Consider the following 13,468-nt stretch of genomic DNA (forward strand, 5'->3'; position numbering starts at 1 on the left):
CCGGGCTTCCCTGGTGGCGCAGTGGTTGAGAGTCCGCCTGACGATGCAGGGGACGTGGGTTCGTGCCCCAGTCCGGGAAGATCCCACATGCCGCGGAGCGGCTGGGCCCGTGAGCCATGGCCGCTGGGCCTGTGTGTCCGGAGCCTGTGCTCTGCAACAGGAGAGGCCACAACAGTGAGAGGCCCGCGTACTGCAAAAAAAAAAAAAAAAAAAAAAAAGTCCTAACTCCCATTACCGGTGAATAGGACCTTATATGGAAATAGGGTCCCTCCAGATAATCAAGTTAAGATGAGGTCATTAGGGTGGACCCTAATCCAATATGAGTGGTATCCTTATAAAGAGGGGAAATTTGGACTCAAGACAGACATACATAGAGGACGGACACGTGGAGACCCAGGGAGAAGATGGCTATCTACAAGCCAGGGAACACCCAAGGCTGTGAGGACCTCGGGGAGAGGCCTAGAATAGATTCTCCCTCACAGTCCTTAGGAGACATCACCTCCGCCACCACCCTGATCTCACACTCTCTACTCCAGACTGCGGGACAACAAAAATTTATATTGCTTAAGCCACCCAGTTTAGGGTACTTTGTTACAGCAGCCCTAGCAAACTAATACACCATTGGTAGTCAGCATTGTAATGGAAGTCTTCGCCAGTTGAAAAAGAATAGTTACAAAGAATTGAAGACAAAGACATAAAACTATAATTGTTTACAGGTGATAGTACTGTTTGCGTGGAAACTCACAAATAATCTATTAGAATTAATAAAAGGTTAGAAATATCCTTTAATCAAAAAAATCAGTATACCAAAGTAATCTTCATTTCTACACACAAACAACAATTAGAAATTTTAATCTTGAATAAAGGACATTTACAGTAGTATAAAAAAATTAAGGTATGAAGAAATTGTCTAGCAAAGACGTGTAAGAACTTCAAGGAGAAAATCATAAAATCTTATTGCTAGATATTAAGGAAGACCTGATTTTTAATCTCAGCATACATTTCTGCAGAAATTGACAAGCTGGTTTTAAAATGTAAATGGTAATCCAAGTACCTAGAATAGTCAAAACAATCTTGAAAACGAAGAACAAAGTTGAAGGACCTACACTGATTTCAGCAATTGCTATAAAACTGGAGTAATTAAGATATCTGGGTAGGAAAATAGATCAATGGAACAGGAGAGAAAGTCCAAAATTAGACCCACACATATGTATTCAATTGGTTCTTGACAAAGGCACCAATGAAATTCAGTGGGGAAAGTAAAGTCATTTCCATCAATGGCACTGGAACATGTGGATAACCTTAAATGGGGTTAAGAATTAACCTCAATTATCCCTTCCTCATACCATGTACAGAAATTAATCTGAGATGCGTCAAATTATTTTAAAAGCAAAAACTAAAACTATAAATCTTCTAGAAGAAAAGGCAGAAGAATATCTTTGGGGCCTCGGGGTATATAAAGATTTCTTAGGATACAGAAAGCACTAACCAGAAAAGAAAAAAAAGGTGATAAACTGGATTTTATAAACATTTAAAATGTGAATCCATTGAAAGACACCATTAGGGAAATGAATAGGCAAGCCCCAGGCTGGGAGAAAAATCTGTGATATACATATCAGACAAAGGGCTCATTTTCCAGAATATGTAAGAACTCCCACCAACCAATAATAAAAAGACAACTTTAGTTGTTAAATGGGAAAAAGATTCAAAAGTGAAGGTATATGAATGACCAATAAGAACATGAAAAGATGTTCACCATTATTAGCCATCAGAGAAATCTATTTTAAGCCATGAGATACCATTTCACGCCTATTAGAATGGCGACAATTAAAAAGACTGACATGGGCTTCCCTGGTGGCGCAGTGGTTGAGAGTCCGCCTGCAGATGCAGGGGGCGCGGGTTCGTGCCCCGGTCCGGGAAGATCCCACATGCCGCGGAGCGGCTGGGCCCGTGAGCCATGGCCGCTGAGCCTGCGCATCCGGAGCCTGTGCTCCTCAACGGGAGAGGCCACAACAGTGAGAGGCCTGCATACCGCACAAAAAACAAACAAACAAACAAAAAAGACTGACAACACTAAATGTTAATGAGGATAAAGGACAACTTGAAACCTCATACTTTGTTGGAAGGAGGATAAGATGGTACTGTTGCCTTGGAAATCTGGTGGTCTTTTACAAAGTTAAACATGCATATATCCTGTCACCCCGCAGTTCCGCTCTTAATGTTTCCATTTCTCCGGAGTACATGCCAACACCCACAATAAGACTTGTACCAGAATGTGCATAGCAGCCTTATTCATAATAGCCCCAAACAGGAACCAGCTCAGTTTTACCCATTTGTACCCATACGTGGAGTATTCACGAAGCAGAATACAACTGGGAAATAAAAAGGATAGACCACCGCTAAAGCCAACAGCATGAACCTCAAAAACACTGAACGAAAGAGACCATACACATACGTGTGTCTGCGTGTATATGATGTGTAAAAGCGGGCAACACTCATCTACAGTGACAGAAGTCAGAACACTGGTTACTTTGGAAAGAAAGGGGTGACACAAGGGAACTTTCTGGGGTGACACAAATATCCTACGTCTTGTTTGAGGCATTGGTTGCACAGGTGTATGGGTTTGTCAAAATTCACTGAACTGTGCGCTTAGGTTCGGCGTATTTTACTGTATGCAAATTCTGCTTCCATAAAAAGCAAACTTGCCCCTAAAAGACACAGAGAAAAAAATGCAATTCCAATAAAATTGTAACAGGTATATATGTGTGTATCTGTGTGTGTGTGTATAACTCAACATGAAGACTATAAAATTCATATGCAGAGAAGGACCAAAAAAGGCAAGACACTTCTGAAAAAGGTAAGGTAAGGGGACTTGACTCAACAGATAAGATGAAATATAAAGTGATGGCTATTGGGATACTGTGGTGCTGGTACAGGACGAACCCAAGAGAACATACCCGAGGGCTCAGAAACAGACCGTGCATATATGGAACCTAGAAATATGGCAGAGGTGGCACTGCATATCACAGAGCACTCATCTGCTCAGTAAACATTGCTGGGCAACTGGATATCCACACAGAAGAAAAAAGATAAACCAGAGTCCTACGTTACACCATACATCAGAATTATTCCAGATGGATGAAGAGTCTTAAGTTTGGAAGGCATAACTTTAAAACTTTGAGAAGAAAATAGGGGAAAAATATGTTAATGACCTTAAGGTAGGGAAGAACTTCTAGAATAAGATAAAAAAGCACAAACCCTAGGGAGAAAGATAAATTTATTCACGTTAAAATGTAAAACCTACGTTCTTCAAAAGATACCATCAAGAAAGTGAAAAGTTAAGATGAAGAAACATGAGGATGGGGGAGAAGACGCTGACCTCACACGTCTGACGAAAACACGCCCGGATGGTCCAGAGAACTCGCACAGGAAGAAAATAACACGAATCTCACAGAAGATCAGGCAAAAGGTGAGCCGGCTTCTCACAGAAGCGGAGACGTGAATGGCCAGCAGCCGTGGAGGAGTGATCAACCTGTAGAACCATCTGGAATTGCAAATTGCAGCTACAAGGAGACTTCGCCGCATATCCACCAAGCGGACCACACCTCTGAAGTCCTACGACGCTGGGGATTTGCAAGAACCTGGAGCAATGGAAATGCTCACGCTGCGGGTGAAAGTCACAGCAGAAAGAATGAACATGGAATAAAAGCAATGTCTGAGGTAGAAAGATTATCTAGACGCAGAAAGACACTCGTAGACCCAAGGTTACAAGATTAAACAAGGAAAAAAATATATATGTACATATAGACTCCCGATCTGAGCCAGAAATAAATATATCCTGCTAAAAGAATGCTATGACAAAGGGCTGTTTATTAAGATGGGATCCTCGCCAATAATTACTTTTCTTGAACCAAAGGACACTGTTACCTCCTGTCACAGAACGTTCACATAATATGAGAACAGCCTTAAGATGGGCATGGCATCCTGTGTGTCTGCAAAGAATCACACATTTGAGGATTACATCAACACTTTAAAATCAAACAAACTCTATAGAGCCCTACGCAGCATATGTGCACCAGAGACGTATCACTTTAGAGGTGAAAACCCATCAATGGGTATCACAGCCCTATCACAGGAGGTGCTTCCCTATGGACCAGCTAAAGATTAATTCTTACCTACATTTTAAAAAGGACACTTTACCTAAAGGCAGATTTGCTATTGTCCCATTTTACTTTTTTTTTTAATTTTCTGATAGTCCTTTATAAGTGAACAGAGATCAAACGGTCATTCTAACGTTTGGACCAGAGCCAGGCCTGATTCTAAGCCAACACAGGAAGATGGGCAGGACCATGGACCTCACATCTCAAACATCACGTCATCACCCCCCTTAAAGCGCTTCGGAAAGTGTGCCACTGCCTAAAAGATAAACTCCAAACTGATCACAAGATGCGAAACCCTTAAAAAGGTAAACTTGGCCAACCTTTCCTCTTCCTTATAGAGAAGTTACAGTCATTAACCTATTCATATTATTCCACATCAGTCACTTGTTTTATTAGCTACATTCAGTTCTGAATCCTTGAATTCCTCAGGCACTTGAGCTGGAAAGCCATGTCTACGTCTGCAAGCACGTGAGGTGCTCTACAAACCCACCAGTTGTCAAAGGGGATCGGGGGCAAAAACCACTCCCTGGGCACCGTTTCAAGGGATGGAAACCATTCATTAGAAAATAGATTTCATTGGTGGTCCAGTGGTTAAGACTCCACGCTTCCACCGCAGGGGGCACGGGTTTGATCTCTGGTTGGGGAACTAAGATCCTACATGCCGCACGGTGCGCCCAAGAAATTGAAAAAGAAAGAAAGAAAGACTCTGACTGGGGGTCAGAGTCTCGGAAGTGGGCCCAGGGAGCATGACAGAGACCCTCCGAGAGCCTGCCACTGGTCAGAAGAGTTCAGGCGTTAGCTGTAAGAGAGCTTGCATTCTTTGAATCTGCCTGTCATTTACAGTATTTCTACAAATGCAACTATTAAAAAATTTTATTTTGCCATTTTAACAACAGACTTTCATAGAAAAAAGTTTCGTAAGAAGTTTCTCGATTAACCTGGGTAAACGCATTTATAAAGACCTGAGATACCAATACTCTAGAAGGGGGAAATCTTTGGGAAAACTGAAAATAGCAGTTCTACTGAAATCAGGTCTGAAAATATCAAACCTACAAGGGAATTAAAGTTGTCACACATTCTCACGTTCCAGGAAAGGGCCAGGGGGGACATACACAGCCTCCCAAGTTTCACCAGCTGTTTTCAACCCCACGTCAACAGGTTATCACGTTGGTCCCATAAGATCAGGAGAGACAGCTAAGGCCCAGAGGACGGAGCTGAGTGGAGGGGTCGGAAAGGAGGGCTCACAGCACCGCAGGTCACCTGGCCTCTCTCCCACGGAGGCTAAGAAGGAAGCTCGGGGCTAGTTTCTCGTGGACCCAGGGAGAAGACTGAGCAGACGCTGGACCAGGGTAGCCAGGAAAGTCTGGGATGGACTCAGGTGGACAGAGTGTATTCCTGGCAAGTCACTTAAAGTCTCTGCACCTGTCCCCTTCTTGAATCTGGGTGGATGACACGCTCCCTCTGGGCTATTCTCTGGCTCCTGTGGAGGACAGGGTAGTGATAACAGTATCCTAGGGAAGCCACGACCCCTGCGATGCTCCTCACGTGCCAGGCTCCGGATCAAGCGGGCCATTCCAGCTCACCGCGGTGGCCGACCAGGCCAGCACTCTCATCACTCCACTCCGCAGGGGGAGATGGAGCTCTCACAGGCTGAAGGACCACGGAGAGTGGGGCCCTAACCACTGCACCACGCTGCCCACCCCGGGCTCAAGGCCGCTCTGAGTCTGGATGAAGGATGGGCACCAGCTGATTGCGGCCCTGGGCCCCGGGTTTGGACAGATGCTTCGCTTCGAGAGGCGGGTGTCACTGTGGACACAGAGGCTACAAAGCCGCAGGTGAAAAAACTGGGACTTCAGCCCCGTTTCTATTTCTGACTCCAAGGCCACGTTCTTCCTACTGCGTTGACCAAAGGGGGCGAGTGTGACTTCGGATCCCCGAAGAGAACTCAGACAACCCCAGACACAGGGGGCACCATGGTGTGAGGCCCTCCCCGGGGGACCCTCAGCAGTAGGTCCTCGCTTTCCATCCCGAGGCTAGAAGAGGGCCCCCAGGACCCGCCTCACCCTCCCTTCTAACGTTTCTCTGTGGCCAAACGCCTCGCCCCCTCCCCACGCCCCCTAAACAACCTGTGTCACAAATAAACGCTTCTTCCCAAATGGAGTGCAGTCAGCACCGCCTTGCTCAACCTCAGATACAGAGTGACACGCGGACACGTTTCTCCGCTAGCCCGGTAATCTTATCTAAACGGGACACACGTTTCTGTGGCGTCAATTGTTCTGAGGGACTGCAGCCCATGCTGCCCCTGTGCTTCTCTCAGCTCTCACAGCCGGCTGCTCAGTGACCCGGTCCTGAAATCCACCAGGAATCGACAACACATTTACCAACCTGCACCAAAGACAACTTTTCCCCCTTTTGAAAATCAGGACACCACTGGATGACCATTTAATGTTCTCTTTTGCACTCATGTGACAGAGATATTATAAGGCTAGTTACATCACAATAAACCTGTTTCAATGACCTGAAAGAGTATCTTAAAACAGAAGAAAAAAAGACAGCTAAGGCCGAACAACTAACTTGTCATCTTGATCGTTTCCCAGTACATACCTATATGTAACTATTCATAGTTGGGACCCTTTTCCTGGGCAATACTAATCAGAATTATTTAAATACGTATATATGTAAATATACACACACAAGTGTATGTACACATACATATATACACATACCACATATATGCATTTGCGTGTCTCTGTGTATATATATCATATGCGTCCTGGAACAGCAACATCAGCAGTTATAACTGAAGCAGGGATTTGGGAAGGGCGGGGCAGGGGAGGCGGAAAAGAGCAGAGGAGGAGTGTGGATCTCCAGGCATTTCCTTTGTAACGTCTTCCTCAATACTGGACCTTCAAACCATCATAAGAATCACTGAGGGCCTACTGGATGCTAGGCAATTGTCCTCTTCCACATGTTATTTTTCCTGAATCTTTAATTTACCCAACAGCAGCTACTTGACTATCAAAAGATCTTGATCTCAAATCATCTGCACGATTTCACAACACGCTCAATGACTACTCCTGCCCTTCTGCATGGGGCACTCCAGCTCATTCGGGGTAGCCCCAAATTAACTTGTTACTTCTACGTCCGTTTTGTGGTACAGTATTGTTTAAGAAAGAAAAATGGGTCAGGTTTGCCACAGAGGAGATAAGTTATAAAGTACAGGCCAAATTGTCAGGCGGTATACAAACACCTGGCTACCACAAATGATTAATGTATTTCTAATGAGAACTGAGACCAAGATGAAGATGTTTAACTCGTTAAGTCAAATTTCCTCGAGTTTTCTTAAAGGATCACAAAATTTTAATATTAGCGTGAAGGAATAAACCATAATAACTACTTTTTTTTTATGAACAGAAATGCTAGCTGCAAATCAGGCCTGGAAATTTCACGTTTTTTAAACAGTGAGCTCTGTGCTTTTAAAACTTGTCAACTGGAGCTGCCTGAGGGAAGAACAGGCTCCTGACAAAAATCCCTGTCGCTGGAGGGTTAGGCAGAGGCTGGAGCGTCCTGGGAGCCCGCAGTGGACGGCAACTTGCCTCCACCTGTAGGACCCAAGGACTGCTGTGCACCGTCTGAGTGGAAGAGAAAAGGCAGAGGACGTACCTGAAGGCGAGGGCTAGCACCACACCTGTCCCCCGTGTCTTTGTAAAATGTGCACGGCAAACTGGAGTTCAGAGCCCCCGGGGAGTCTCACCCCAGAGGACAGCCCTCACTGGGTTAACGGTTACTCAGAGCCAACACCACGGACTTCAGAGCTGAGACAGCTACCACCCCACGTCCTCGTTTCTATTTATTAACAATAATTCATCGAGCACCTACTAAGTGCCAGGCTCTGTGCCCAATGCACATTTTCTTCCTGGAATGCATGTATCTTTCCTCATATTCCCCTTATTTTGATTGAAGAAAGTGAGGCTCAGAACGTCCAGTGAATGCCCTGGGCTCCCAGTTAGGAAGTGGCAGCGTCAGGGTTTGAACCTGCAGCTCCACGCCCACCACCGCCATGGAGCAGCACGGCCCCTTTTCACAAAGGAACGGGGCCTGCGAAGGCTAGCGGTAGATGGACTCTAGGGCCACACGCCAAAGAGGCCGCTTCAGTGACCACTGAGGCTGTGTGGCTGTCAGAAATGGAAGGAAAAATAAAAGGAAGCAGCTGGCCAGATGTTCCTTCCTATCCGACCATAGGGCTGGAGTTTCCGGCTGACCAACAGAGAAGCGCGGCCAGAGGAGGGGTAGTGGGCTCGGGGGGCGCCTCCAGCCATGAGCTCTGGGCCAGGGTCTGCCAGCTCACACCGCAGCGGACCCTCCTCACACATTCTCCCCGGGTCTTCACCTGCCACCACTGTCCCCGCGGCTGCCTGCCCTCCCCAAGCGCTTCCTCAAGGATGGAACCCCGATCCGACAGGTTGGGACCCCAGCACCCAGTACAGTCCGTGTGCATTAAGAGGCGCTGTGTGAACCCCCATTTCCAGCGGCCAGGTAGGGCCTGGGGGGTGATGGTCACCCAGCAGCCCGTGGCGGAAGCAATGGCAGGTGCGGGCAACTGCAGGCGGGAGCTTGTGTCTTGAAAGCCACCCCTTAAAACACAGGAGGCGAGAAGCGGAGAACTCAACTTCCTTCCACCCGTACATCCCAGGGGAGAACAGGGGCGAGATCTCCCCTCCTCCCATCGCACCCCTGCCCCGTCTTCCAGTACAGGCCAAACAGGCCCGAATGTGGCCCGGAATCTGCACCCTCAAATCCCACGAGCTCCAGGAAACGTCAAGCACAGCGACAAAACCATCGCACGCACGGGTGGAGGGGAGACGGGCGAGGGGCACGGGGTGTCGTCCCGCCGGGCTCCTCCCTCCAGAACAGCGAAAGCCCACCCAAAGCCGGACCAAGTCTCGGGTCTTCCCTGCCCCGAAAGCGCGCAGCCGCACAGCCGCCCCCTCCCGGCGCCGCGTGCCCGCCACCCGCGCACCTGCCTGCGCGCACCTGTCCGCGCACCTGCCCGCAGGCCGCCGCCCACCAGCCCCTGCCGACCCCAGCCCCACCCTCCCCGCGCTCCCTGCCCGCCCCGCGCTCACCGGCCCGCGCTCCGGCTGCTCCGGGCCCCGCGCCCCGGGCTGCGCGCTCCTGGGCCCCGGCCCCGGCCCCGGCCCCGGCTCCAGCCCGGCCCCGCCGCTTCCCGTCACGTGGACGGCCGAGGGCGGGAGCACCAGGCCCCGTCCGGCCTGCTGCCCCGCGTCGCCTGCAGACCCCGCCCCGGGCCGGGCTACGGGGAGGGGAGCGCCCCTCCGGCCTCAGGTGCCGGGGGTCTGCAGGGTTCCCGGCGCGCCTGCCTCAGGGGTCCGGGGGTAGACGCGCCGATCCCCGCGGGCGCTCGAGCGGAGCCTACCGGGCGCAGGGCGGGGTCGGTAACGCGGCGAGGCTGCCGCTGTCGGGGCCGCGCTTTCTCCTCCCCCGCGGCCTGCCGGACTCGCTCGCCGTCCTGCTTCTAGTACCGCGACGGCGCTGGGCAGTGCACCTGCCGAAGGAATGAATAAATCCATCCACCCATCCATCACTCCTGGGAAGGGCTGGACGGCGCTGCCACCTGACGAAGTCGGGCTGTAGGAGTGGACGGCTGCTGGTGGCCCCCCTGGAACTGAAATGTAGTGCTGGGCATGAGCCGCCCGCCTCCGGCCCACCGCTAGCCGCGAGCCCCAGGGGCAGTGTATTCCAAGGTGTCCGTACTGAAGCAGGGAGTCCTGGGGCTAGTTTACCCACTCCTTAAGGAAAGCCCATCAATAGCTATTCCTTTGGGTCAAGCCACAGTGAAGACTCCTAGGTTACGAACAATCCATGCGCCTCTCTTCAATATATAGTCAAAATCCAGTTTCACGATGAAAAACGTAGAAAACTCCCTCCAGAGCTGTCAGTGCTCAATTATCAGCATAAATTATAAAAAGCCCAATTTTCTCAATGATTTTCCCTGACTTTAGAGGTCCCCTGTGACCTCAGCTTTCCTCCAGCCCCTGGGGATTACAGAATAAAACCGTGCTCCAGAACCGGGAGTCATACCAGATTCTACTCTGTGGTCCTCTGCTTCAAATGGAGAAAAACAAATGACACCCCCCCCAAACAAAAAGTTAAATGAAGGAAATAAAGAACCATCAGGAATTAATCTTCTATGGCCTTTTACGCCCTTCCCTTCTGAGTTCATGGCCACACATGTGCCCCAGCCCCAGACAGTGCTTCAGCCCTGACCCAATGGATCCAGTGTCACTGGCCCAGCCCAGGTGGGGAAGGGGTTTCCCAGAGTGCACAGCTATGTGTGCTTCAAGGACAAGTGGCGATGAATGGACCCCCGAGTCTAGTGCAGCCAGGGAGCTGGAGAACACCAGAGTAAATACCGCCGTCTCCTCATTTTGCCCAGGCCTGTGGAGAGTACGTGACTGGTCATCAGCTCACCACTGGCCCAGCGGGAGCTTGAATCCACTCTGCGCTTTTTCATTTCAGCGCTCTACCATGGCCTGGCATGAGATTAGCTGCAGAGGTGACACCTACTGACTGCCAGCTGGACATTGGGCTAAGGGGCTCACTGCAGTGATCTCATCTAAGCCTCGCCATATCCTTATGAAGTAGGCACTGCTGATTTCTGCATTGTACACGCGAATTCGCAGACGCAAAGAGAAATGAAAGGCTTCTCCCAAATTCCATGGAAGAAAAGAGCAAGGATAAGAACCCAGAACTCAATAACACCATAAATTTTTTTATACATAAAATTAAGTTTTGTTGGTTGAATGGTTTATGGAATATTTGTGTTCTGCTTTAAACAATCTAGGAGTGCAAACGTGTTAACGAAAAAGGGGAGTAAAAGGAGGTAATTCAGAAATAATTTTTTCCTTTTTGAAAGGATTTGCCATAAGATTCTTAAAATGGCAAACTCCACATGTGCTCATTATTCCATCTAGAAACATTTGTTCTTCCTGAACTTTCTGAGAAGTCTATTTCACATATGTCCGGCAGCGGTATGTAAGTAACTATTCCATAAATGTGCAAAGATCTGCATCAGGCTAATTCAATATTTCTCATGTTGTTTTGATTGGTCATATTTATGAATTATCAAAGTCATATTTTCAAAGGAATTATTAACTTCATTTATTATATTTACTAAATATCCCTTGGGCTCATACTACACACGTTAGAGTATTTTATAGAGTTTGAAAAAAATGGTCTAATAGATTAAGCGTTGAATAGGTACAACCGAATACTTTAATAGTTGCGATCTACTCCCAAAACTTAACATCCTCGCTTACACATAGCAGAACTGTGGTTCTAAATAGCTAAAAACACGGGTCCAAAACATGAACTGTTTTTTGTTCTATTCACTTTGAAGCATTTTATGGATGCTCAGATATAGTTGACAATACATCTGATAAAATATTCGTAAGTCTCTTAAATATTACACTGCCAACAAGAGGAATCAACACCCCAGGTTCTCAGTTTATATCTTGTTCACGATTCATTCATTCAGTAGACACTTACTGAGTACTTAAGTACAAGCGCTGTGCGCGCTAGGGACCGGGCGGAGATTCCAAGGACACATATGTACCCTGCCCCAGAGGAACTCATAGCCCAGTGAGGTGATGATGCCAGGCAGGGCAGAATTTGTTCGTTTCCCTCAGCTTTGTTCTTGTCGACTACAGGCACCAAATAAAAATGTTAATGAAAACCTCATGATCTTTGAGTGAAGGGAAAATTCTCATAATAAAACTTAAGCATTTATGGTTACTATATAATACAGATAATACTGTAGCAGAAATAAACTTCAGTCTACAAACTTAAATATGCAACAAATGGAATTTTTTCTGTAACTGAGCTTTATTTCTACGTTAAGTCCCCACTCGGCTGCAGTGACAATAATCTTATCAGCGGAGGCCGGCCCCCTTCCTCAGGACTGTGTCTGGTTAGGGAATTTGTGAAGTACCAGGGGTGAGGAGAAGCGGGAGAGGTCAGGTCCTCGCATCCCTGGTCCCCACACGGATTCTGACGTGCTCTTGGGCCACTCTGGGGTTTGGTTTGCAGTCTTTTGGTTTTGGTGCTGACAGGCCTGGCCCTTCCAATCACAGTAAATGCCTGGCTTGAAGGTACCTGTAGCTTCCTTATTTCGATGTGACAGGAGTCTCTGTGAGGTGGTCTTTCTGCCTGGACACGTTTGAAACATAACCTTATAACTTGTTAGAAACGCAAATTCTCCCTGCCCTATTTCCTACATCAGAAACTCTGATTAAAACACAGCAGACCACTTGTTCTCGTAGGCTCCACTCTTTAAGCCTCTGCCCAGGATGGAGGCGGGGCAGGCGTTAACCAAAGACATAGTCTCTCCTTCCCTGGAGCAGGGAGGGGTGTTAGAACTGAATTCTACTCCCTCCTCTCTGACTCTCGATTTTTTTCTTCTGCCCAAGGGACGCTCCCTCTATCCTGAGATGTTTGTTTCAGAGGTACCATGAGTTATCTTAATGGATTTAGTTTTAAGCAGGGAAGTTCTTTTAGCTTTAAACTGGAAAATATCGGGAGAGAAAAAGCGCACAGATCTCACCTGCCATAAAACATTTTTGCTGATGAAGAGCTTGAGGCTTCAGGTTAAGTCCTGAAAACCACAGGGATAAAGAACACAGCAAGAACCGGTAACCCCATTTTCAGGCTCTTAACAAATTCTTTTCCCCCCACCTACACCACCGTCCTGCCACCTCTCTCCCCTGATGACAGTCAACAGGCTACTACAACAAATGTCCGGGTAGATAGAGGTAACAGGCAAGGGACTTTCCCTGCTTTGGCTCCAACTTCACAACACTGTGAGGTGGCGTTATCATTCCCATTTCACAGCTGCGGAAGCTAAACAAAAGTGCGGCCGTGTCCCCGGCGCTTCTCAGCCGTTATTTTCATGTTTGAGCAGTTTCATTCCAAGTATTATTTCAGGGAATAAATACTTGAGTGCCTACTATGTGCCAGGCGGTGGGGTTTCAGGTAATTAAACCCTCTGGCCTTACATCATACTGAAGGAAGATTAAGAAACAATAAAACGGTTAATAAAAGAAACCCGAGACGCTCCCCACGCCATATTTGGGATAACGTCTCACCCGCGCCGTCTTCCCGCGAGGCCATCCTGGGGCTCCCATTGGTCTCTGCCCCTGACGTCACAGGAGGCGCGACCGGGCGCCAATGGTGGGCCGCTCCGTGAACTTCGCCTTTCCCTCTCTTCCCGCCAGACTGGAAACGCCAAT

The 13,468-nt window shown here is 48.1% G+C and overlaps 1 protein-coding gene across 2 annotated transcripts in view; it reads right to left on the reverse strand.

The window, feature by feature from the left end:
- The window catches only part of TGFBRAP1 (transforming growth factor beta receptor associated protein 1), a 46,020-nt gene extending 32,595 nt beyond the window's left edge, over nucleotides 1–13,425 (reverse strand). The window contains exon 1 of one of the 2 annotated variants that reach the window (XM_082852114.1): nucleotides 13,325–13,425. The gene's annotated coding sequence lies outside the window, so the exon portion shown is untranslated. Of the gene's footprint in view, nucleotides 1–9,286; nucleotides 9,354–13,324 lie in introns of those variants that run through there. The other variant, XM_082852113.1, reaches the window with a different exon arrangement.
- Nucleotides 13,426–13,468: the final 43 nt, after the last annotated feature.

This window comes from Leucopleurus acutus (assembly GCF_964270905.1).
Source record: "Leucopleurus acutus genome assembly, chromosome: 12".
In the NCBI taxonomy this organism is placed as follows: Eukaryota; Metazoa; Chordata; class Mammalia; order Artiodactyla; family Delphinidae; genus Leucopleurus; species Leucopleurus acutus.